Raw genomic sequence first — 25,793 nt, 5'->3', positions numbered from 1 at the left:
CCTTAGTTGTTTACTACTATAATTTTTCATAAATATGCAAGAATTAAAAAATTTGCAAAAACATGTCACTTTTTTCAATTTTTTCTTAATTCAATATATAGTAATTTGAAATTCAACAAGTATTTTCAAAAAACCTAAAATTATTTCATTTTAAAATCTATGCACTATTTACATTATATTAGCAAGTGCCACGTAGTGGCATGTACTTACCTAATAATTTAAATTGTATTTTTAATAAGTTTATAGAATATAAATTGTTATTTTGTATATTTTAAATAAAATTAATTTAGTCTAATTCAAATGTTCTTTTACTCAAGACTTATATTACAGTTAGAAAAATTATGTGAAAAGTGAAAAATAATTCATAATTAATAAATTTTGGTGTATAGTTATAAATAAACTAATAGAATTGTTGAAAAAATGAGAACAAATTACATTAATTTTAATGTAGGCAACTCTTTTTAGCATGAATCTACAATTAATCAATATTAAAATTAATATATGTTCTTAATGTGGTATCTATTTCTTATATTTTATTTACAATTAATTTTTTAAAAATGTATTATATACACTTCAATTATAATTTCATGTTTTTATATTAAATTTAAGTTTTTTTTTTTTAATGAAATTCCACTTCCTTCTTTCCAAAAAAGTCAAAGATAAAACAATTTTCCTAATTAATAAAAATATTTCAACATTTTTTCATCACAATAATCCACAAGTACCTAGAAAACTAAGTAAATTTATTTTATTGCATTTTATTATATAAATACAAGGGTAGTTTAATTTTATCACTTTTGTTATATATATTTTTTAAATTAAGCTTTTCTTTTATATTTTATTTATATGTCCTTTTATATACATAGTAATGTGTTTATTTTCCCTCTTAGAAACTTCATTATTAATATATATATCAGTATAAGTGCTTTGTAGCTACAAAATTTCGTCGAAAAGATTGCAATATGGAGAACCTCCAAAAAAAGGACTCCTATAACACAAAACTAATTTAGCCAATCATATAATTTATATAAAATATAAAAATTATAAACGAATAATAAACCTTTATAAGTATTTGAATTATTCAAAAACAAGTATTGTGATTGGATGATAGATGATAAACTAATACAATACTTATGTAAACTGAATGCAATACAACTAGCCTATGACAAGTAGAAAAAATAATACATTTACTTTATATAATCAGTAACTATATCTCATTTAATTTTAAAATCACATTTAACAATCAAATAAACATAATATTTTGTAAAAATAAAGTTTATCAATTAACATATTTTTAAATATCTAAGTTTATTGTCTCATATTATAAATATATTTACTAACGTTATAATTGTTAAATCAAATAATTGTTGTTGAATTGTAAGGTAGTGAGGGTTTTAATTTTTTTAATCATTCACCAAGTTTCTTTCTGGTTGTCTCCACATCTGCAACGTTGATCTGAAATGACTTGGCCAAAACAACGCTTGGAATTGCATGCTCTGAAATGAAAGTGGTCAAGGTAATGGTTTGGATGCTAGGATTCTGATGGTTAAGAACTGATATAAGAGAGAGAGGGTTGTTTCGTATGTTCTAAGCATAGTGTACAAGGGCCTTGGACAACACAAAAACATCTCCTGAAAAGCTTCTTGTTGCTATCCACAAACCCAACATTGATTTTTCCTTCCGAAACGTAGATTATTTTAGTGGCTCGTTGGTGCAAATGAGGAGGAAGTATTCCTCCCACTGTCAATTGTACTCGAGCCATTATTATCGGACCAAATGTATTTATGCCTGGGAGAACATTTGTTGTTGTAGAAATTATAGTCTATCCGAATATATTGGCTGATGTGTTTCCCTCACTGCTCAAAATGGAGATGGTAAAATGGTTAACAGAAGCTTAGCTGGAGTTTATACAAGGCAAGCATTCATGAAAACTGTGGAAGAATTGTCTACTACACAGAAATCTTGCAATGGGTCTAGGTTTGCACTTATGTTGGGCAAGAGTAAAACTTAAAGAAGGGAACCACAAAAGGATGTTATTGTGCATTTTAATCAGTGGTTAATGCCTCAACACGTCACTTTGTCTTAAACAACAACCTCAGATCTGCGAACAGATATCTGACACAATAGTACCATGGTATCGAGTCATAACAGAGAAACTCTTATTATGGATGTATCTTTTTCTTCTTGATTTATTCCAAACTTCACACCAGTTCCTCCCACAAATCGAAAAGAATATCACATATTTTGATATTAAAAAATCATCTGGTTTTCTAACCACAGTGTGATAACAGCATGGTCCTTACAATCATCACAGATGTAAAAAAATAATGGAAAGTCAGATCTCTTGGTTCGTTCTGGAACAAGTTCTTTCTATTGAGATGAACTTAATAAAAGTGCAATGGGTATGCTGCTAATGTATGGAAGGTCAACTAATTATTTTAATTATTTTATCATTTGTTTGTCTTTTTTTCACATCTTCTCTATATCTCTTTATCTCTCTTAATATGTCTTACCATCTATATATCTTTCTAGATCTTCCTCTCTATCTCTCCCTTTTTATGTCTCCCTTTGAATCGCATTAATTCTCTATCTATATTTTTTTTCTCATCCTCTTACCGTATATTCATCTCTATCTCTATCTTCCTCTCTCATCTTCATATCTAGACACATTTCCCTCTCTCTATCCATTAAACTCTCTTCATCACCCTCTTCCTATATCTTTAAATCTATACATATGAGGCTTCTATCTATCTATCTATTTATCTATATATATAACTTACTTCCTTATATATCACTTCTCGTGTCTATCTTCATCTTTCTATATCTCCATTTCTCATTCATTCCTATGTCTCTTCTATATTTATTAATCTTTACCATCTCTATCCAATCCTTTCTCCCTAACATTAACACTATAATTATTAAATTAATTCTCCAATTCTAAATAATATAAATAATCAATAGTAACATTATGGTTTACATTTTTCTTGTCATCTCTTTGTTAATTATGTTTTTTATTAATTCAAAAACAAGTTTTGAAGGGCCAGAAACCCTTTACAATTGAACCTGCACAATTAGATATTCAATATAATCATTGTCTCAATTTGTGCCAATAGATATTCAATATATTCAATTTGGAAAATCTTCTTGTTATGATTTCTAATTTGTGCCAATGCATGAAAAACACTTGGTATTACGATTCTCTTCTTTGAATGAAATTTCATGAGATCTTTGTCTCCAATATATTTCTTCCCTTACTAAGAATTTATCTTTTTTTAATAAGCTTCTTCTCCAACTCATAAATGCATGCTAAAAAAACCATGTTGAATTATTGATTCATTTATTAGATTTATCTGAGCTTCTAGATTTCATTTTTCTTTTAAGATATTGTTAAAAGATCAATATTTTCAGCCATTAATTTTCCCTTTGATATACTACATTTTTTAGAAAGAAGATACATTCTTTCCTTGCATAAATGGGGTTTCTTGCCACCATTTTCTTAAAAGGGGAAGGTAGGAAAAATCCCTTGGCCACATTTGTGAAAATTTAGAATGAGTTTTAGGCTATTTTATTGAAGACAATGAGGAGATGTGCAATTGTAGTAGATTTTTTTTTTCCTGGTCAGCAATAGGCCTAAGGGCCAAGACTTTGAGATTCAAATAAAGAAAATCCCCATCTCAATAAGACAATCAAGATAAGAGATGGAGTAGGCATCTTTGATTTTGTCCTTACATTTGACCTTTTAGATTTACTAATAATAAAATACAATGTTTCCTAATGATATTTGTAATATATTTTTTTGGGTCTTATTCGGTGAATTGCCCAATTCTTTAGATTTATTCATATATTAAATTATTTTGGTGGAAGTAATCAACATCTACCATAGTCAAATAACTGGAATGGATTCATTAATACTAATAACTTTGGCTTTATCTATAAGAAATTAATTGAATTTAGATTCTAAACATGCATAACAATATATTTTCTAACTTCAAACAAAACTACTTAATAATCTATCTTATTAACTTGTTTTCTCAAGCCAACAATAAGATAATCGAACTAAGGCTATTCAAACCATCACTTTCGGAGGATTTGACCACAATTTGATACAATCTATTGAATAATCTCCTAATCAAAAGGCTCAATGTAGTTTAATTCCCAAAAAGAGAGGGAGAAAACCTAAGGGAGATAAAATCAAAGCAAAAATAGCAACGAGCATTCAATCCACATTGAATGACAAGGAGAACTAAGGGTTCTCCTTGTTAGAAATGAGAATCAATTCTTGGAATGCAGAGGCTTAAATGCCTCTACATTGGAAACTCTATAGTTAAGTGTGCTTAGGTTGGAATAGAACTAGGATGGATGACCTCTTGGGAAGTTTCAGTGCTTCACCCTTGTGAGCATCACCTAGATCCAATGAGTGCTAAGTGTTCCATTTATTCTCATGAGAGATGGATACACTACTCATGAAACATGGGTGAATGAGTTTGATTCAAAATCACACAGTTAAATCCTAATAGAAATATCACAAAAGAAATAGAATCAAGTCTAAGTTTGGTTCTATGAGAGCAAACTTCATTTTGTTACAGGAAACAAAAATGTCTCAAGCTATGATAAAACAATTAGCAGATGGCCTCAATAGAATTCGGTACATAGGCAAGACAATGGTGCTTTAGGTGATCTTGAACATTTATTATGGGATCCAAAAGTAATTCAAAGTTACCTCATAGATCAACAATACAATTGGCTATTACTAAATATTACAAGGTTTGATCTCTCTTTCATTTTATTGAATATTTATGGCCCCACAACAACACAAGACAAACTAAGATCGTGGAAACATTTGATACATGTTTCAATCACAAAACAATCAGCTTATCATTTTGGGTGGAGATTTTAACACTATTTTAAAACTATTAGAAAAACATGGTAGAATATGTCCTCACATGAAAATTGTCCAAGATTTCTCCAACTTTATAGAGGATAATAACCTATTGGACATCTAGCCTAACAATGGTTCCTTCACATGGACCAACAAGAGGGCTAAGTTTTCTCAAATTGCAGTCAAACTGGACAGGTTCCTTATATCTCAGGATTGGAATCTGTCAAACATCACATTTCAATATGAAATTATGGCCCACCCAGGCTTAGATCATTTTCCCATTGCCATACAATTATTCTTAACATTGGCAAACCAAGGATTTCAGGATCAACCTTCATTTAAATTTGAAAGGATGTGGCTTTGTCACCCGCAATTGCTGCCATTACTTAAACATTGGTGGGTTAATGCTCCATTCTGTGTTGGTTTAAAAATATATCAGTTTGCTACAAAAATAAAGTGTGTTAAAAAACACATTAAAAAATGGAATGATATGGTCTTTAAAAATATCTTTAAAGAAAAAGAGATAGTTAAGAATCAGTAGAAGGAAATTCTTGAAATCACTATCAAATAGGGTATGGACCAAGATAATTTGATCAAACAAAACAAGCTTCGATTAGATTGGGAAAAAATTTGTAACAGAGAAAAGATATATTGGCAACAAAAGTCTTGAGAGTTGTGGTTGAAAGAGGGTGATATGAACACTAAATACTTCCATACTTCTACTAAACAAAAGAGAGTTACCAATCGTATCTTTAATATCAAAAATGCAAAAAATGGGCTTCCAATTTTAGACTCTCAGAGGATTTAAGAGGAAGGGGTTATATTTTTTTAAAACTTATTAGCTCCTCTGATTTTGCTTGCTTTCCATGAAGCACAATCACAATATCTTCTCAATGATATACCCTCTCTAGTTTTAGAATCTGATTATATAGTTTTAATGGCTCCTTTCATGAGGTTAGGAAGGTATTTTTCTCCTTACCTTTGGATAAAGCCCCTGGGCCAGCTAGATATTCAGCACTATTTTTCTAAGCATATTGGGACTTACTTGGGGTTATTGAAGAATCTAGAAAAACTAGAGCTATGTTAAAATACTTTAATATGACTAATATAGATATTATCCCCAAGGTTAAGTCTCCCAATTTTTTTTCATATTTTAGACAAATTTTATTATGCAACACTATCTACAAAACTGTTACTAAGGCCATATATTTGAGAATGCAATATCTGATACCTAAACTAGTCTCACATGAGCAAGGTAGTTTTGTCCCTAGATGAGAAACCATGGATGGTGTATTAGTTTCCCATAAGGCTCTACATTCAATTAACTCTTCCAAATTGTCAAATTTCATCATTAAACTACATATGATCAAGGCCTATGATTAAATCTATTGGAAATTCTATTTCAAAGTTCTCCAAAGATTTAGATTTTCAAAAAATTGGTATAAATGAATCAGAGTTTGTATTTTGGGACCATGGTCCCTAGTTACTATAAATGGAGTTCCTATAGGATTCTTCTCTTTGACACAAGTGGTTAGGTAAGGAAATCCTTTATCCAGGTTAGAGTACAAAGCTATGTCACTTTTTAGGTTGACTTATCATAATGACTAAATTTGAGTATTTCTTTCTAAAAATCTATTTTTTTAAAACATATGATCTAGATAAATCTATTCTAGTTAAGTTCTATATCATGTCACACTTTTCCAATTGGAAATGTCTATTAAATGCATGTTTTATATTAGTTTATTTCCAATTACTAAAGAAATAAAATTATTTTAGAAAAGTAGTGTTTGAATAACTCTTACTATTTTTTATGAATTTTTTTTAATAATATGTAAACACCATTTTATAGAGCTCAAAGTGAAGAATATTCTCATATACATTTTATAGCGTTTTAATTTGATATAGTGTATTGTAATTAAAAAATTCTACAACCACGTATTTTAAGACCCGAAAAGATGTTGATTTTGAGAAAGAAAAACATATTAGATCATATCAAAATAATCTAAAAATTATGTGACATTCTAGAGGAAAGAATCTTCTTCTAGAATGTATAATTTTCTCCTGGTTAGAATAGATCTATTTTGAAAAATGTGGTGGGAGATGAAAACTATTGATTTTAGGTGAGTCGAGATTTAAATCCTTATAAAAGAGAAAATATAGGTCTAAAGCCAATTTTTATTTTTGATTGTTCTAGATATATATATTATCTATAACATAGTCCAATATCAAAGGGAAATAAATTTATTTCCATATAGTTTTGTGGTGGGAACTAGACCCCTAATTTTTAGGATTTTCAAGACCTCAAAAATCATCTATAAAAATTAGGAAAACATATCAATTCTTATTCCAAATAATTATTAAAAATTATAATCCTAAACTTTATCCATTTCTATACATTTTATTAGTTTACTTCATTTCCAAATTTAAATAAATAATACCAATTTTATGTCATTGAAGGTGAACAATTATACCTTTATTAGCCTTTTCCTTTACAAAAGGTTGACATAGGTTTGTGCTTTTACCCATCCCCAGTACTATTTATTCTAATGGAAAAAATGTTCAATACAAATTTATTCAATAGTAGCATGCTCTTGGTCATTGGCAAGGTGCAAAAATTGGAAATTTAGACATTTCGGTTACACATTCATTATTCATTAACGACACATTGCTTTTTGGGTCATCTAATGTAAAGGAAGCCAAGTAGATCAAACATGTTCTAGACTCATATACAACTATATCAAGTCAAAAAATTAATGAGGATAAATCAAAGATATATCTTTTTAATACAAATCAAATTATTTCTACAAGGATTGTTAATATTTTGGGGTTCTCACAAGATCATCTCCCATCTGTGTATTTGGGCATTCCTTTCTTCATGGGGGCTAATAAAGCAAGCTACTGGTCTCCTATAATTGATAGAATTAAATCTAGATTTGTAGCTTGGAAAGCCAAATGGCTCTCACTAGCTGGCGAAATTCTTCTCATCAAAATAGTGTTGTGTGCTATCCTAAACTACTATCTTTCAGTGTTAAAAGCTCTCCCTTTAGTGATTTGGACTATACAAAAGCTAATTTGAGAGTTCCTATGGTCTAGAAACATAAATGGAGGAAAGAAAATATCTCTCATCTCTTTAAAAGATATGGCTCAAGTGAAATCTTTGGGTGGGGTTGGAATTCATGATTTGGTACAAAGAAATAAAGCCTTTGGTGCCAAATTAGTTTGGCAAATGTATTCTAAACCTTAGAATAAATGGTTTCGAATAATGTAATACAAGTACTTAGATAATAATTTCCCCTCAAGAGTACTCTCATTGCAAGACCCCCTAAAAGGATTGACACTATGGGACTTTAGGACGATAGCTAGAGACATTGTAACTAACTATCTCTCATGGGAGGTAAATAGTGTCCTCCAAGTCAAATTTTGGAGAGATTCTTTGAATGGATCCCCTCCCCTTCTTAAACCTAGCCCAATGGATATCTTGATCGTCTCTTCGAAAAACTCATGGGGTAAATATTTGATTGATTTTGTCTCTGTAGTTTATTTATTCTCCAAAAAGGTGATTTAGAAGGACCTAGGGGAGCTGTCTATTTCATCCTTTGATCAAGAGAGATTTCATCAACTACTCTCAAGTTTAGTGGTTTATCTTTCTAGACAAGAAGAGTGGTTAATTTGGGCCCTAGGGAAAAATGGGTCATATTCAATCAAAGAGGGTTACAGGATCCACCAACAACGGGAAGCTAATAAAACCCCTTCCCATGTATTCTCATTTTACTGGAACCATTTTACTCTCCCCAAGGCTAGGTGATTTTCTTGGATTGGTTTGAAGAAAAAATCCCTTACAAGTGTTAGACTCTCTAAATTCCATATCTCACAACCTTTTAAATATCATCTTATTATGATCAAGAACTTGAGGATGGAGACCATCTCTTTTTGAATTTCCCTTTTCCACAACAATGTTGGCTTTTTTCCCTTGATAAACTTCACTACTCCACACCCCTCCTAAATAAACTATGGGATCTCTTCAAATCATCGCCAGAGTTGTATTCTAATTCCTTTTTCTCCAACCTCTATACTTGCATCCCATCTTTAATTATTTGGGCTCTTTGGTGGGAGTGCATTAAGAGGATTTTCTATCAGCATCCCTCCAGTATTGAAAGTGTTCTTATCACCATTGAAAAGTCTATATATGAAGTTGTTAACCCTAATCACACTAAACACAAATGCAACCCTTTTTTATCTAACTAGGATAGAAATATTCTTTGTGACTAGAAAATAATACATGTGCATATCGGTTGGTGTCAAAATTCATATGCTTCCCCTTAAAAAGCTAGAGATAAAATCCACTGGATCAAACCTGATTCTAGACATGTCAAACTCAACTTTGATGGTGCATCAAGGGGCAATCTAGGTAAATCAAGTTCAGGTGCTTGCATTCGAGATCATTATGGTGCTGTGCTATCTATTAAATCTGATCCCCTACCTTTGGGATTAAACAACATAGCAGAAGCATATGCTCTCTTCCTAGGTATAGTTTTGGAAAAACAAGGGGGTTTTTGACTAATACAAGTTGAAGGTTATTCCATGGTTATCATTAATGCCTACCTAAAAAGAGAATCACACAATTGGAGGATGGCCTACATCCTTCAAAAAATATGGCATCTCCTAGACACCTTTGAAGAAGTTTTTATTTCATACAGCCTTCGCGAAGGGAATGCCCTTGCTAACTATCTTGCAAACCTAGGTTGTGATGGTTGTTCATATGATGCAATTTATTCAATACATGCTATTAATAATAATGTAGATTTTTAAAAAATGATTGTTGATGATAAGAAAGCTTGCAGTCATCAAGAGGGATCTGGTTTGTATTGTCACTAATTTATGATAGGAAGGTTGTTCGCTCATTCAGGACACACATATTGTCATATTATGATACATGTCTACATCTTGGTTTTGGTGGCCTGTCCTTTCATTTCCCATGAATATTCTATCTACTTTGATTGATATCCAGTGAGAATTCTCTGATGGGACGCTGATTTGTCTGGCTTTTTATATGCAAAGTTATAAGCTCTTTATATCATTATTATTCTTGTCATTGAGATGTGTTGAATTTTGGAATCAAAATAGATTTCTCATTCACAAAGTTCCTGCGATGCATCTCCTGCAATTTGATTCATGTGGACTTGTTGCCACGAATGTAGATTTAGAGGAATAATTAGTTACTAATAGAATTTGAAGTTGTGGCAGAATGACTGTCTAAATTGGAGCTACTTACCTTGGGTTTTTGGAAAGCATATTATGTTTTTTTAGTTTTCAACTTTGAATGTACATGATTTTATCTTTTCAGTTGGGCAATTTTAAATTGAGGTTCTCCTCTAATATATGTAATGATGATGATTCTGGGGTTTCTTTCCTGATTCTTTCTTGGATGAGTCTCGCAATTAGAGTATTTATAAATATATATATGGTGGATAGCCCACTTTTTATTTTTAAATAAAAAAAAAATTAAATTATTTAGCTAACTAACTCCTCTTGAAGATTATTTTGATTATCTCTAAATCTATAATTTATTCTTTTTTTCAAGACCTAGGATCAGAGAAGAAACCTCTATTTATAGATCAAGCTAAATTAGAACAAGAAGCAAGTTACTAAGAGACTTTTGAGGAAGGGAGATTCCCCTAAGTTGATATACCCAATAATTTTTTTACGAATATAACAACAAAAGGGGAATCTTTCAGACTCAAAAGACACCATCAACAAGAGCATCAGCTAGATAAAGAGAGAACAAAAGGAAACACAAAGAACAGAGAACAAGACAAGAGAAAGCATAAACATAGACAAAGAAAAGGGAAAAAGATAAGAAAGAAAAAACTAGAAAAATAAAATGTAAAAAAGCAGAAAAGGAAGAAGGACAAACAAGGATAATAGGAGAAACAATAGAGCCAAGGAAGATATCTAACCATAGAAACAGAGCCACAATTCCAAGACAACCACAACATACCTAAAAACAATATACAACGGTAATCAACAAATATTGGTAGTAAATGGAAAAAAAAAGGAGAAAAAAAAAAAGACAATATGGAATTAGGAAAACTACTTAATTTTAATGAAGATGATCGAAATAAGAGCTATAAGATAATATGTATTAAATGCTATGGATAGGTTACATAATAAGATATAGAAGAACTATTCAAGAATTCTAAAAGGGAAGATAATGAAAAATTAAACAAGTGATTAGTTTTAAGGATCTCTTATTTACCTTGTTTTAGAGTATTAATTAAACTACATTGAAATTCGCTTCCTTGTTTCAGAAATTTAAAAATGAGATTGAATGGAGCATATGTACTTAGTTGAATTTTTTTGATCACATAAATAGCCTAATACTAATGAGAAATGGATACTAATGGAGATCATATACATAACTTCACCTTAATGACCTTCAAAAATGTTAAAGGGACTAGAGAGGATGTTGGATGATCTAGAGAGATCTAAAGAAGAAAGATATGATAATATCACCTAGATTGGATTATAAGTATGTTCTAAAGATAACCACTTTTCTTGACATAATGATTATTCTATATGAGAGTTAGCAATTAAATTTAAAAACTAATATCTCCTAATCATACATTGAAGTGCAACTTAATGAGTTTAAGAGCGAAGAAAATGTAACCATGATAGACTAAGGCAGATGATCTAGAAGACAAAAAGGATCCAAAAAACAAAATATAAGAAAAACTAAAAAATATCCCAGACCAAAATAAGAAAGCAAGAACCAATAAAAGGGCAAAGAAAACAACTAAACCATCATGAGAAAAAATTAAAGAAGTATAGGAGAGGGAGGACATTGTAATGTTCTATAAGATAATAATACTTTCAAACATGCAATATCTTCACATATCCAAACTTCCAAGAGGGAAAAGGAACAACATATGAGAGAAATAGATGGGAAAAATGAATATAAAGGGAAGAGGAGAGGATAGGAAAAACAAATGAATGAAAAAACCTTTAAAAAATAAATTATAAATGGAGTGGAGATAGTCCAAGTGTTAAAAATGACTAGGACATAATACCAAAGAAGCTACAATAATGAGTAAGATTCTCTAACTGAATTATTCAACTAGATTAGAAGATTATAAGTTATATCAAGATTAAATATGCATTCTAAAATTGAATACCTAGATTACAACGTTCTCAACTATGCATTTGTGCCTTTTAATAATGTTTACTATTTAAAATACTCCATCCCTTAGTTCTTAAGATCTTTACTTGTTATCTATCAAAGTTTAAATAGCTATGTTCTTGATTATAGTTTTGATGTACATCATATAAATCGTTTAATTTAATTTTATCTTGATGTTATTTTCTCAACCATTTTGATCTTTAAACTATTTTGATGTTGATCTTAATTTTATGTGATCAATTCATTTTCCAAGAAAAAATCTTCTCCATCTACTCCTCTATTAGCTAATGTGTCTCCTTTATTTCCTACATGATATATATGTTTAATTAAAATTTTCTTCAAATTTATCCAAAGTGAGAAGAGTGCATATTCTAGTTTTGACTTTGATTTCTAATTGGGTATATTTATTTTTCTTAGTGCATTTAAAATGATTTGTGAATTCCCTTCTATGAATATTTTTTTGATTCCTAAATTCCTATTCAAATCTAGGTCTTTAATTAAAGATTATAATTCTGCTAAGTTATTAGTGATTGATCCTAAGTGTTTTGTCGATTTGATTAACCTATTTTTATTAGAATTAATAATGCAACTAAGACCTGTAGAACTTGGGTTTCCTCTTAAATCCCTATCAAAATTGAGTTTGGCCCAACTAGTAGGTGGAGGCTCTGATTTACAAGAGTTTCTAGCGTATTTGTTGGATTTTGCATAGATTAGTGGAGGATTGATGAGACTTTAAACCAATTTTTACGCATTTTTGCATCCCATTCGAAGAACAATCCTTCTTCTATATGAGAATTTCTAAGATAATATTGCCTACTTCTACAATGCTTACTTCTATTTTATTAAGAAGTGCATTTGAATCGATACTTTCATTAGCAAAGCTTCTCCTATTTCTTTCTTTCTAAACTTCCCAAACCAAAATTGATGAGGAAATGTTCCAAAGTTTGCTATATACCATATTTTCTCCCATATTTGGCCAACTCTTAATAAAATTGTTAGGAAAAAATAGTTGTCTAGTCAAGTTTTTTGCATAATCATATCCAACACTTGTTGGAATATGGACATCAAGAGATAAGATGATCAACTGATTTTGAATCATTTTCACAAAGTGGGTATCTTGTTATAAAGACAAATAGGGGGGTTGAAAGACAAATTTTGAGACAAATGTTTAATGAATTATCTTCATTTGAGATGAAAAGAAAGTTTTGTACTATCTTAGATATGTCTTTGACATGGTGTCTTAATATATCGTCTTAGACAATTGTCTCCATACGACAATATTGCATTTTTGTAATATTGTCTTATGGAGCCAATTGTTAAAGATGATATATTAAAACACTTGGCCAAAGACATATCTGAGACAATACACAACTTTCTTTTCATCTCAAATGAAGATAATTCATTAAAATTTTATCTTTAACCCCCCATCTTTGTAGTACCCTCAATCTTGCCTCTAGTATTCCTAAAATGAAAAAAATGAAATTGTGCTCTCTTGACCATAATATTCCTATAGCTTGAAAATGAAGTTTATTTCTATTCACTATACTGGAAATGAGTTATCACATTACTTTTGGTAGGAGTAAGTAGAGAATAATCTGATAATAAAAAAACTTCTAGGCCTTAATAATCCAATACATAGTAAATGCTTATTTCATATAAAAGTTGTTTATAATTGGAGGCTAATGATATATACCAAAATAAGAACGAAACAAATGACTTTCTTGCACATAGGTTTAGTATTAAAAATTTGTGTATGGCTATATTCCATGTTTGTTTGTACACGTCAATATGAAAAATGAAAAGTATGATCAATATGCTACCAAAGAAATAAATTATAATTTCTTTGAAATATTCTAGAATAAAAATACATTGGCCATGCCATCTAGCATCCCTATTACATTAAAATCTATTTCACTATACAAATTAGATGTGGGTTCATCCAACAGCTAGATTGTAGAGTTGTATGACGTCTACCTCTATTGAAACCCTCCTATCAAAAATTGACAATCCTCCAATCTTTTCATTAAAAATTCATGTGTTTTAGCCATGCACATGACCAATTTTAGTTAGCAAAAATTATACCTTGGTTCTAGAAGAGGGAAGAGAGTTTCCACCAATTGTTGATGAGAAATGCATAGAAAATGAGACATCCTTCATCAATTCACAAGTTTCAAAGGACTCATCCTTCACCAATCCAAAAGTTGAACTATCTATTTTACAAAGTAGTCCAACAACTTCTTTCAATTCAATAACAATGTCACTCTTGGTAAGTTTCTTATTCAGTTTTCTCTCTATGCACAATAATGACAACTTTGCAATCTTCCATTTTACACTCAACTCAATACTTTTCCCTCCCTTTGTGTTAATCAAGCTCTCAATATGACCTCAAGATATTAGCAACCTTTACTACAACCATAGAAAAATGATATTGGTTCATCAACATGGAAGTAACTATTTACTTTTTTTTAATGATTTACAAGTGTTAGATAATAGGTTTGGTAATGAAAGCCCTATCTTCTTATTCCTCTCTTCGAAAAATGAAAGGTTCAAATTCTAACCCATGTCAATGAGTTGGGGTAAACTGTAGTGAAGATAAGGGTGATGATGTCGAACTCTTCTTACATAGTCTAGCATTTTATTCCAATATTTGGGATGATGTGTGAAAACTCCAAGGCCTTCAAGTTCTTGACATGTCCAATAATTTTGTGTAAGCCGCATCTAAAGATGTTATTAAATCTCATACAAGCCTCATTTTCATGAATCTAAGCTCCAATGTCATGTTAGGTTTCCTCCCTTTGCTTAGCCCTCTTTAGAAACTACAATCCCTAGATGTGTCTCAAAATAATTTGATAGGAAAGATGATGGCCCCAATCCAAAAAAGGATAGAGATCAAGACTTTCATTGTGATATACAATACTTTTGATACTTCAATGGCTTTTGGGGTGTAAAGTTGGAAAAAAGTAGATGTCTCCCATAGCCATTTTGGAGGGGGGTTCCTGAGGAGCTTACTAAATGTATCAATTTGACTTATCTTGACCTTAATAGCAATAGTTTGATTGATTCAATTCCTAATAGCTAGTATTAAAAGCCTTGTCAAGTTTGAAATGTTGATCCTCTCTTCCAATAACTTCTCTAGAAATATTCCAAGTTCATTGAAGGCCCTCGCCAAGCTATCATGCTTTATAATTAATCAAAAAAAACTAAATGGAACTACACACAAGGAGTTATTAGCTATCATTGGTTTGGAATCTCTTGATCTCGACTACAATATGTTATCAAATTTTATTCCTCTATAAGTGTTTTCTCTGAGAAATCTAAAGTGTTTGTGTGTAAAAGTACAAAGTTGTGTCACCTTTTAGGTTGACTCATTAGAATGACTTAATTTCAGTATTTCTATCTAAAAATCATTTTTTTCAAACGTATGATCTAGATAAATTCATTCTAGCTAACTTATATATGGTCTCACACTTTTCCAACTAGAAATGTCTATTAAATGCATGTTTTATACTAGTTTGTATCCAATTACTAAAGAAATAAAAATATTTTAAGAAATTGGCATTTCAATAACTCTTACTATTTATTATTATTATTTTTAATAACATATAAACACCATTTTATAAAGCTCCGAGTCAAGAATATTCTCATAGAGATATTATAGTGTTTTAATTAGATATAGTATATTGTAATTAAAAAATTCTACAAGCATGTATTTTAACACTCGAAAAGATGTTGATTTTGAGAAAGATGTGAGGCCTCACCCCGACCCATCATAGCATAGTTGATACATTATTATTTTGATACTCATGACTCGATATGTCAAGACATTGTCAGATACAGTGAACATTATTATGCTATCTTATGTTGTGTGATGTTTTACTTTCAAATGTTTAATTATGTTATTTAATGTTTTATGAACATGTATACTGATGAAGTAGTGTAGAAAGAGAATGCAGAATTAACACTTTGGTTATGCAATTTTAATGATTAAGAATTTTAGTAGAAATGAGATAAACAACTAGTTATTTGAAAGATGGATGTTGTGATTTATGTGATTTCCCTGATAAGTTATAATATATATATATATATGCATGAGATTTTCTTGAGCTACTAATGTGTGCAGGACATTTTAGCTAGAAAGTCTAATGAAGAAATGGAACTAAACCCTATGTACCAATTGTGGAAACTAGGGTTGAGTCTAACAAAAGTCACAAACCCCATTGTTCATATTTTATTTGTATTGTGGATTGAATGAATTCCATTTTGTAATCTTTAATTGTTAATATTTTGTAACAGTGATTTTTCAGTGTTGCTTGACACTTTTGAATTGTATATGCATTCCAGCATGTTAGTTAGGGTTAACCAAGTAACCTAAAAGATCTAAGTTGGACTATGTGTTGGCTCCTGATTTAACAGTGTTTGAATAACCAAGTATGCAAGGCAAGAATGTGTCTATGGGCAGCTATCTCCAATAATGAACACACTTCACCAAGAATCTGGGCCAACTATAAGGCTATACTCCTTCTGCACTTCAAGCTCTACAAAACCTAGGCAGGTGAACCTATAGATTCCTTATATGGTACTAGTTATCAAAGAATACACTGAATCTATTATGAAGTAGATAAAAACCCCTAAATCTTCTATACTTAACCAGGAGTCAAAAGCATGAAATAGCTAAGAACATAACTCATGAAACTGGCAAGCTAAGTGCGGGTTAACATTGAATAGCTTTCACCATAAAAGGGAAAATTAATTTAATATGTTGATAACAGCAAGACCCAAGTATGAGCAACAAAACTTAATGATCCTATCTCTGACCAGTGCCTTATCCATTGGGCAATTAAATGAATTATAACCATACATCTCCTGGAAATCTCAAACATATCTCTACATCAAGATCCCTGATCTATCCTTCACTTTGTGAATTGACATCTACTACAAAATGAATCTCATACTCAGAACATCCTATCATGAAATCTGCAAACCCTATGACAAACATCAAGAAATTACATGGTTCTTTGCTCCACCAGCAAGATATTTTAATCACATACATTCCTAAACGAAATGCAACCTAATCTATGCTCTTTGATCACAAATTAGAAGAAATAACGGATCCATAATCAGGAGACAAGATTCAAACTGAACTTAAAACCTTTGCTTCTTTTTATTTGCTTTCCTCGAAACCAAATACATGAAATGTACAGAAAACGACTCATAAATCACCTAACAGACCATAACTATCTGCATAAAACATAAAATGTTGTTCAATACCACAGAGAAATGTTGGGTGTGTGGCTTTCACAGCCTGAGCAGAGCTCCAAGAACTAGAAATTAGAAAACCAACCAACAACCTTTTTTCAGAGGAGAAGAAAGAATAAATATGAACAGGGCAATTCTCAGATTGAATTTGCATTCAACAAGTGTCCCTTTAGAATTCCCCTTCAATAAGATGAAGAAACCTCCCTCCCCCTTCTCTCCACAACTGCATATCATATCTAATCCTCATCATTTGGCCTCTACCAGGTAGAAATATCTCAGAAATTTGATGATGAAAAGCATGTAACTGATCCTGATGTAAAAGTGAATTCAAGGTAAAAGTAACAAATTAGTTGAAAATGCCTTGAGAAGACAAGAAAACAACCTCAAGTTGATTTTCTTCACTTTCAAATTGCAACAAACCTTTAAAACCGTCCTCTAACTAGTCTTAATCATCATTGAAGAACTCAGCATATTCTGTCACCAATGCCTCTGATTTCACAAATTGTCCTATAACTTGAACCAGGAAGCACTTGTGCAAAAAAAAGCTTTGGATTTGGAAAGTTCAGGTTCTCCCAGTTCCAACCGTATATTGGAGTGCCAAATTCGGTTAAAAATTGCCCCAGATATGGCCATTTGAAAATCAGGCCTCTGTTCATGGCTTTGCATTATTTATGCAAAAAATTTAAACTTTCATTAAAGTTTAAACTAAATAAAGTTTAGACATTATTTAAAATGTCTGACCTACACATTTGGAGGAAAATCTTTAAATTTTAATTTTTTAAATTTTTCTAAAAATTTTGAATTTTTCCTCACAAGTTCTGTTCGAGTCAAACTTGGTTTGACCATGCTTGACATGTGTCATCTTTTGATTAGCTCAAACCTGAGCAACACCATGTGTCACATTCTGATTGGACATCCTCATCAGCGCCACATGTCATCTTCTCACTACTTCGCCATGCTTAACCAGTGAGCAACTTCGTTTAGTGAGATAATGAGAACCATTGGATGTGCCATGTGGCATGATCTCCTTCCCCTATCTATGACCTTGCCATATCATCCTGTTTGGTCCACTTGGCATTACCTAATTTTTTGCTTGCACTATAGGTGGGACCCACGTAGCATTTTGAATCTCGTCGAATTTCAAAGTTTTCCAGCGATCGGATTTTCCAAGATATCCCGACTAGCGAGGTGGCGACCGCAGAATTTTTGGACTTTTTCGATCGAATTTGAATTTTCTGGCGAACTTGAATTTTTGGGCAACATTTTTGGATTTTGCATCAAAATTTAACATAGGTGTCTTGCTTGCTAGCCGACCACAAGTCCATGCACACGAGTTGGCTTTCACAAAAGCCTCTTTTCTTTTAGATATTCTAAGATGTGTAAGCCTTTGTATTTAAAGACATAAGCAAATCATTTCCCACTCAATGTGGGATAATACCTATTGCATTTTCCCCAACTCCCCTATAGATGCTGATTTCTACACAATGAAGAGCTATCCAGCTCCTTTGGCATGAGTTGCTTATTCTAAACGTGGAGCTCCATCCTGCTGGTCATTTTTTGCTATGAATCTACAAACTTTTCATGGTAATGGTCATTTCTTATGCACATGGGCGTTTATAATGCAGCTGCCCCCTTCAAAAACATGGATGCACCTTTGGAGAAGCCATGGGCTTGAAAAATGGGGGTTGTTTGCTTCCTTTTTTATGCACATATGGTCTTTTATTCATTGCTTGCGGCAAAAACGTGAATCACATGCTGCCTTGAGCTTTTTTTTACCTACATATCTTTACATTCCACTAAAAACGTGGACAACTCTGTGATTTGCTTCAACACATGGAGTTCCCTGCTGGTTACCTTCTTTAAACGTGAGACTCTCAGCTAGTGCCTCCCTTCTTCCTTTGCCTATGGATGCATGACTCTTTTCTTGGTGATGCCTTTGTTATGGCATGAAAGCCCTCTATTTTGCTAAATGCATGTGGACATTTTCTTTGTTTTCTTCTTGTGATAAAACATTATATTGTCAAAACAAATAGCCCTTCAATTTATTTGATTCCTTTATCATTCAGAAAAAGTCCAATCTCATACATTTAGTGAACCAAGATAACGAAAATGACTATAGTGAATCATTGTAATGATTGGATGTAAAACAATCACTTTAAAATTTCATTTTAAATCATTTCCGCACTAGTGTGAAATTTGTGTCTAGAGGCCCGCCAGGTGGCCATAAAAACTAACTCAATCAAGTGACCAGGCCATGAAAATTGGCATGAGTGTTCAATCCTGCATACTTTATCATACTACAAATTTTTAGCCCATGACGAATCTCCAGTCAAAAGATTTTAATTGCCAAACATCTATACTTCAATTAACCTGTAGGCAAACAATGCTAAAAAACATAAATTGGGCTCGGGTTCGCCATTATAAATTGGGGTTATATATCACTTGGGGTTTTGAAAACTAGGATATAAGTTATTTGCCATGGAGAGAATATAATTTCATGTTTTGGGCTCATGACGAATCACAGGGCACATTTGGCGAATTTTCGAAAACAGGCACTTGAAAATTTTAACTGAGAAATGTGTCAAAAAGTAATTTTTAGCAAATGTACGGACATGTGAAAGTATGTAGAAGAATTATTCATGACTTAAGAATTGGCATACTTCAAGGATTTTCAGGACACAACACAATGGTACAATTAACTTAGGCTTACCAATCATAGGATCAAAGTTATAACATGCTGAATAGGGATGCAAATCAATCTGGATACCTTAGCCATAACAAAACAATGCAAACTGAGTTTTTAATCATGTTAGCAAGTTGATCAAATGGATTCGTCATGACCTCAAAATTTGAACATATGAAATATCTGACCCTTGGAATGCAATGCAAAAAGAATTTTTTCATTTGGATCAACTGGGTCAAAGATATCATTGGTCGAATAGGGCTTCCTAGAATTGTGAACAACTACACGTACAAAATAGTAAATGACCAACTTTGAGGGGTTCAAAACCTAGTCAAACAAATTCAAAATGACTTGAAAATTGAAACATAAGTTCTCTATTATGGAAGCTAAACATCCCCAAAGTGGCTATTCATGACACATTCTTGGGTAAAAGATATTTAGATGCAAACTGGGCCTCTAATCGTTATTTGACACTTGGGGGTAGAATTGCAAATTTTGACACTAGCTCAAAATGGGACATCGCAGAATGGTTCGAAATGTCAATTTATCTTCATGGAACACATAGACAGGCTAAAAGAAGGATGTTAGAAACATTAAACACCATTTATGCATTAACTCAATAGCGGGGTACATAAGCTTCACAAGGCATTTATAGGCCTGAAACCACTCAATGGTACTCAAAATCGGGAAGGCAATTTTGAGCGCCAACACTATGTTAGTGACATTTTTTCTAATTAGTTAGTAATTGAGATTAATTTCCCTAATTAGGATTAGTGAGTAATCTACATTTTTCAAGGTTGTAAAAAGTCCTAAAATTTTCTAACTTTTGATAGGTCCCTTATTATTCCTAAAGGGAAAAAATCAAGAAATCTAAGTACCTAAGGGGTATGCATATGGGGTGGGGGCATTTTCCACTCCCCTAGCCCCTTTTTTTGACTTTTATGGTCACCCAAAAACCCCATTTTTTCTTTATTGCGAAAATTGAATGTTTTCATCATGAGTTGGATAACTTTAACTCCACCTTGAGGTTAGCCTTATGACTATTTGAGTTAGAAGGCTCTAGAAAATTTAGGCAAGTGGGGGAGTTATTGCATTTTTGGAGTTGGTTGAGTTGGTGTCTTATTTAGACGTAGATTTGAGAGGGTTTGAGTGTTCACCCAACCTCTAGTTTTAGAGAGCAATTTAGGATTGAAGGAGAAGGAGAGGAAAGGAAGCTCATCTCAAATTTTTTCAATTGCCATAACTTTATTGTGAAGATAGGAATCTGTTAGCTAATGTTGTTCATGTTTTGTTCCATGCTTAAGTTATTATGTTTGCATATGTATGTTTGTGTGTGTGTTGAATATGTTTGGGAGAGATTGAAATAGGTTTTCTTAAATGTTTTTCCTTTGTATTTTGCTTTGAATTTTGAAGGGATTGTATGGGTTGTATTGGCATTACTCACCCTCAGATAGGATAGAAGTAGCCATATATGGGAGCAGGTCTTGAGTTGGACTCTGATAGTGTAGAGTCTCTTCTTAGGACGAGGAGAGGGAGAGAGAGTAGAGTGTTATGGGCCCCTACTCATCAACACAAACCACATTTTGAATTTTAGAATGTAAGAATGGAATTTCTTGAGTTTATAGCCCCGAAAGGGCACCTGTTATGGTGTTGTGTTTGACATCTCTTGTTGGAAAAATCCACCTTCTCCCTATTCTGGTTCAATGTCAAACTTGTTGTGCAAACCTGGATGGGAATGAATGTTTTGAATTTGTCTTCATGTTGAGTTTGGTTGTCTCCCAGTCAGTTTTTGTTCTCTCCATGATCACCGTAATTTTTTGCAGACTTTGTAATGGTTTTTCTCTTGTGGAGCCAAGAAGGGAATTTAGAAATTGTTATTCAAATTCAGTTATGTTGGGAGATTTCTCCTTGGGATAGAAATCCTATAAAAAAATGTTATCTGTAAACTTATTATTAAAATGGCAACGATGTTAGGTTTTCTTCCTAGTTCTTTCCCGGTGGAGCCTTTGAATCAGGTAGTTCAATAGAAAAAGGATAATTGAGTAATATTCTTGCATGTGAGTCTTATAATTTTTATTTCAAATTTTGCATATGTTTACTTGAAATTAGATGTGATGATGTTTTATCTTACTATGGCATTACATACTTCGAAATCACATTCACTTGATTTAATGTTAATTGGATAAAATGATGGCATATAATTAAGAAATTTAAATTCAAAATTATGTCAAGTAAATTTGAAGTTACATAAATGAAAATTACATCTCGCATTTCATATTTGACTGAATGTAAAGTAATCCTACATTATTAGTTAAACAAAATATTAAACTCAATGGATATAATCAACATTAGGAAGAAAATTAATATATCCCCCTTGGCTAATTAAGTACATTAGATAATTCAATAGTTAAAATAAATAAAGGACTTAAAATATATATATATATATATATATATATATATATATATATATATATATATATATATATATATATATATATATAGTCCCCTTGCCATGATAATATATTTTTCTTTCAAATTTAACACTTAGAAGAAAAAAATAAGGAACCAAAAAAATACACTTGTCTTAAAATTCCAACACTTAGAAAGATTTTGCATCCTAAAGAGTAAAAACTCTTTGGATTTTGTATGAGGAGAAAAAGTTAAATCCCTTGAGATAACAAAGAATATTCCCTTTAAGATGCTCTTTGAAAATCATTTGTTTAAATTTATTAAATCATAAAAATTAAATAAACAAAAAAGAAAAAGAATAGAAAATGCATAAAGAATATCCTAAAATATCCTAAGTTGTTACCTAATATACTTTACACACTTATTATCCCCCCATCCTAAGTCTTAAACTACCCCTTGCATATTCCTAGGCACAATCTCCTCTGACCTCTAATGCATTTAAGTTTATACCCCCTTGCTAACGTAACCCCCCCTCCATATCCTCCATACTGATTTGACGTTGGTTTTGATTGGTGGAGGGATAGGTTTCAAATGTGGGGGGTGGCAACATTGAGGGTCAGCACATTTAAGCAGTAGTGTGGGGAACGAGCTTACCATGCTCACATGCCCATGTGAATGGAGATGGAGAGTCACCCAAAAACATTGGGAAGGGAGTAAGGGAGGGGTGGTCGGGATAGGTGGTGTAGGGAAGGGGAGTTAAGACATGGGGTAGAATGTTAGTAAGGGTTAATAAAATTTGGGGGTAAGTTAGAGTATGGTTAGGATGGGCAATCAGGTTAGTAAGGGGGTTAGTCATAATGATAGGTTAGTATTGTGAGATGTTAGTTTTTATTATTATTTTAGGTAGTTGTGTATAGGTAGTAGATTTTAAAGTGTAGTTTTAAATATTAATTAGTTTTAATTTTTTTTTTTTTGTAATAAAATTGATATGTTTTAAGTTTTAGTATATTTTATTGTTAAGTGATTTTATTGTTTTTAAAATTGAAGTTAGTATATTACAATTATAGTTAGTTGTCATTTTGTATTTTAGTTTTAGTTAGTGTTAGTTTTAAGTAATTTTAATTATTATGTTTTGTCTTTTAGTTAGTTAGTAGATATTAGTTAGAATAATGAAATGTTAGATTATATTTAGATAAGTTAGTTTTGTTGTTAGTTTAATATTTTGTTTAAGTGAATGCTAGATATTTTATTTTATTTTAATTAATTAGATAGATTAGTTATGAAAAGAGTAAAATTTAGACTTTAAATATTAAGTAAATAATTTGATTAAATTAGAATGTTTAATGTTAGTATTTTTAATTAGTCTTTTAGTACTAGTAGTGTTAATAGATTTTAATGTTTTGTTGACTTTATGCATGGAATATAGAAAAGTAAATGGAATATATATATATAAATTTAAAATTAAAGTAATAGTGTCAAAATTGAATTGATAACAAAAGTTTAAATTTAACAAACTATTCCTACGCTTTGATTCTAAGCCTAAATGGAATGTCAAGGTACTGATTGAAGAACTTGTTTCTATCTACACTATACCTACACTTTAATTTATGAAAACCAATCTTATCAAACTTCGTGAATTTAATTATTATTGTTTAAAAATAAATAAATAAAAATTGTGTGTGTTTTGCCCTTGTATTTTGGGCATGAAAAAAGAAAAAAAAAATTTAATCATATCAAAAAAATTTACAAATTATATGACATTCTAGAGGAGAGAGTCTCCTTCAAGAATGTATTATTTTTCTCCTGGTTAGAATAGAATTATTTTGAAAAATGAGGTGGGAGATGAAAACTATCGATTTTAGGTGACTTAAAATTTGAATCCTTATAAAAGAGAAAATAAAGTCTAAAGATGATTTTTATTTTTGATTGTTCTAGCTATATATGTTATTTATAACATAGTCTAAGATGAATGGGAAATAAGTTTATTTCCATATAGTTTTGTGGTAGGAACTAGACCCCTAATTTTCAATGTTTTTCAAGAGCTAAAAAATTAGGAAAATATATCAATTCTTATTCTAAATAATTATTAAAACTTATAATCCTAAAATTTATCCATTTCTACAAATTGCATTAGTTTACTTCATTTTCAAATTCAAAATAATAATACAAATTTTATGCCATTGAAGTTGAATAGTTGTACTTTTGTTAGTGTTTTTCTTTACAAAAGAGTAACACAAGTTTGTGCTTTTACCCTTGTACCTTACCTCTAGTTTTCTTTTTGGAGAGATAGCTCATAATTTCTCAAGAAGTTTTTATAGATTGTGCTTATTCAACATAATAACAACTTGCCTAGAAGCATCCCTTTGACTATTTTGAATGCCCCAAATCTAACACAACTAGAAATGAATTTAACAACTCTCTTAATGACTCAATTCTGAAGTAGTAAGAAATTTGTGCTAAACTCTAACTTCTTGATGTTGGATACAATGGCTTGGGAGGGTCATTGACCAAAATACTCCCCAAACTTGTACAGTTGTAGAATACAAAGCTACCAATAATAAATTTTAGAGAAATAGTCTAGATGAGCTATCAAATTTTATAGCACTAACATTAGTGGATTTTAGCTGCAATATCTTATCAGGATCCATATCCCCAAAAATATTTCAGTTTCTATGGCTATAGGATCTACTACAAAATAATATCCTTCAAGAGTTATACCGAGGGGTATAGAGAATAGAAAGTCCTTGTTAGAGTTTCAATTGGGCAGTAACAACTTGAGTCGAATGATTCCAGAAAGAGATATATATCTTTATTCACTATAGACTACTTTGAATCTCCACCACAATTTTTTGAAAGGCAAAATTCAAAGCTCTCTACTCAACTTGATTACTCTAGACATTTTGGATCTTTCCAACAATAGGTTGACAAGAGATATTCCAGGATCCTTATCAAAGATGAAGATCCTCACAAGTTTGAACATGCCATACAATGAATTAATAGGCATCATTCCCCTGACTCTCTTGCACACCAAAAACATAGTTTTTCATTTTACAAGAAACTCTGATCTTGATCAAGAGCAATCTAATCAGTCTTCCACTATGAAGAAAAAAATGTTGTCAACAAGATTTCTTTCAAATTAAAATGTAAGTAAAAATGATGGACATAATACTTAAACTAGATAAAAAGATTAGCTAATATTTGAATTGTAGCCTTGGGTGCTATGGGTCAAGAGTGTTGTTATTAACAATTTATTCCTTAACATTACTTATTCTATCTATCTCCACCATCATATCAAGATAATTTTAAGTTTAAATAGTATACTTCATTTTGATCTATTCAAACCTTGTATTTGAATTACTATAAGCTCCACCTAATCATGTAATGAGAAA

The 25,793-nt window shown here is 31.3% G+C and overlaps 2 pseudogenes; one reads left to right on the top strand and one right to left on the bottom strand.

The window, feature by feature from the left end:
- Positions 1–1,407: 1,407 nt before the first annotated feature.
- On the bottom strand, positions 1,408–2,025 carry LOC149549355 (germin-like protein 5-1 pseudogene; annotated as a pseudogene).
- Positions 2,026–14,557: 12,532 nt separating this feature from the next.
- On the top strand, positions 14,558–25,544 carry LOC149549354 (receptor-like protein 39; annotated as a pseudogene).
- Positions 25,545–25,793: the final 249 nt, after the last annotated feature.

The sequence above is a fragment of the Cupressus sempervirens genome, chromosome 7 (assembly GCF_028749045.1).
Source record: "Cupressus sempervirens isolate cs-2001-9-10 chromosome 7, ASM2874904v1, whole genome shotgun sequence".
NCBI classification, from domain to species: Eukaryota; Viridiplantae; Streptophyta; class Pinopsida; order Cupressales; family Cupressaceae; genus Cupressus; species Cupressus sempervirens.
This window is presented reverse-complemented; position numbering and strand designations above follow the sequence as displayed.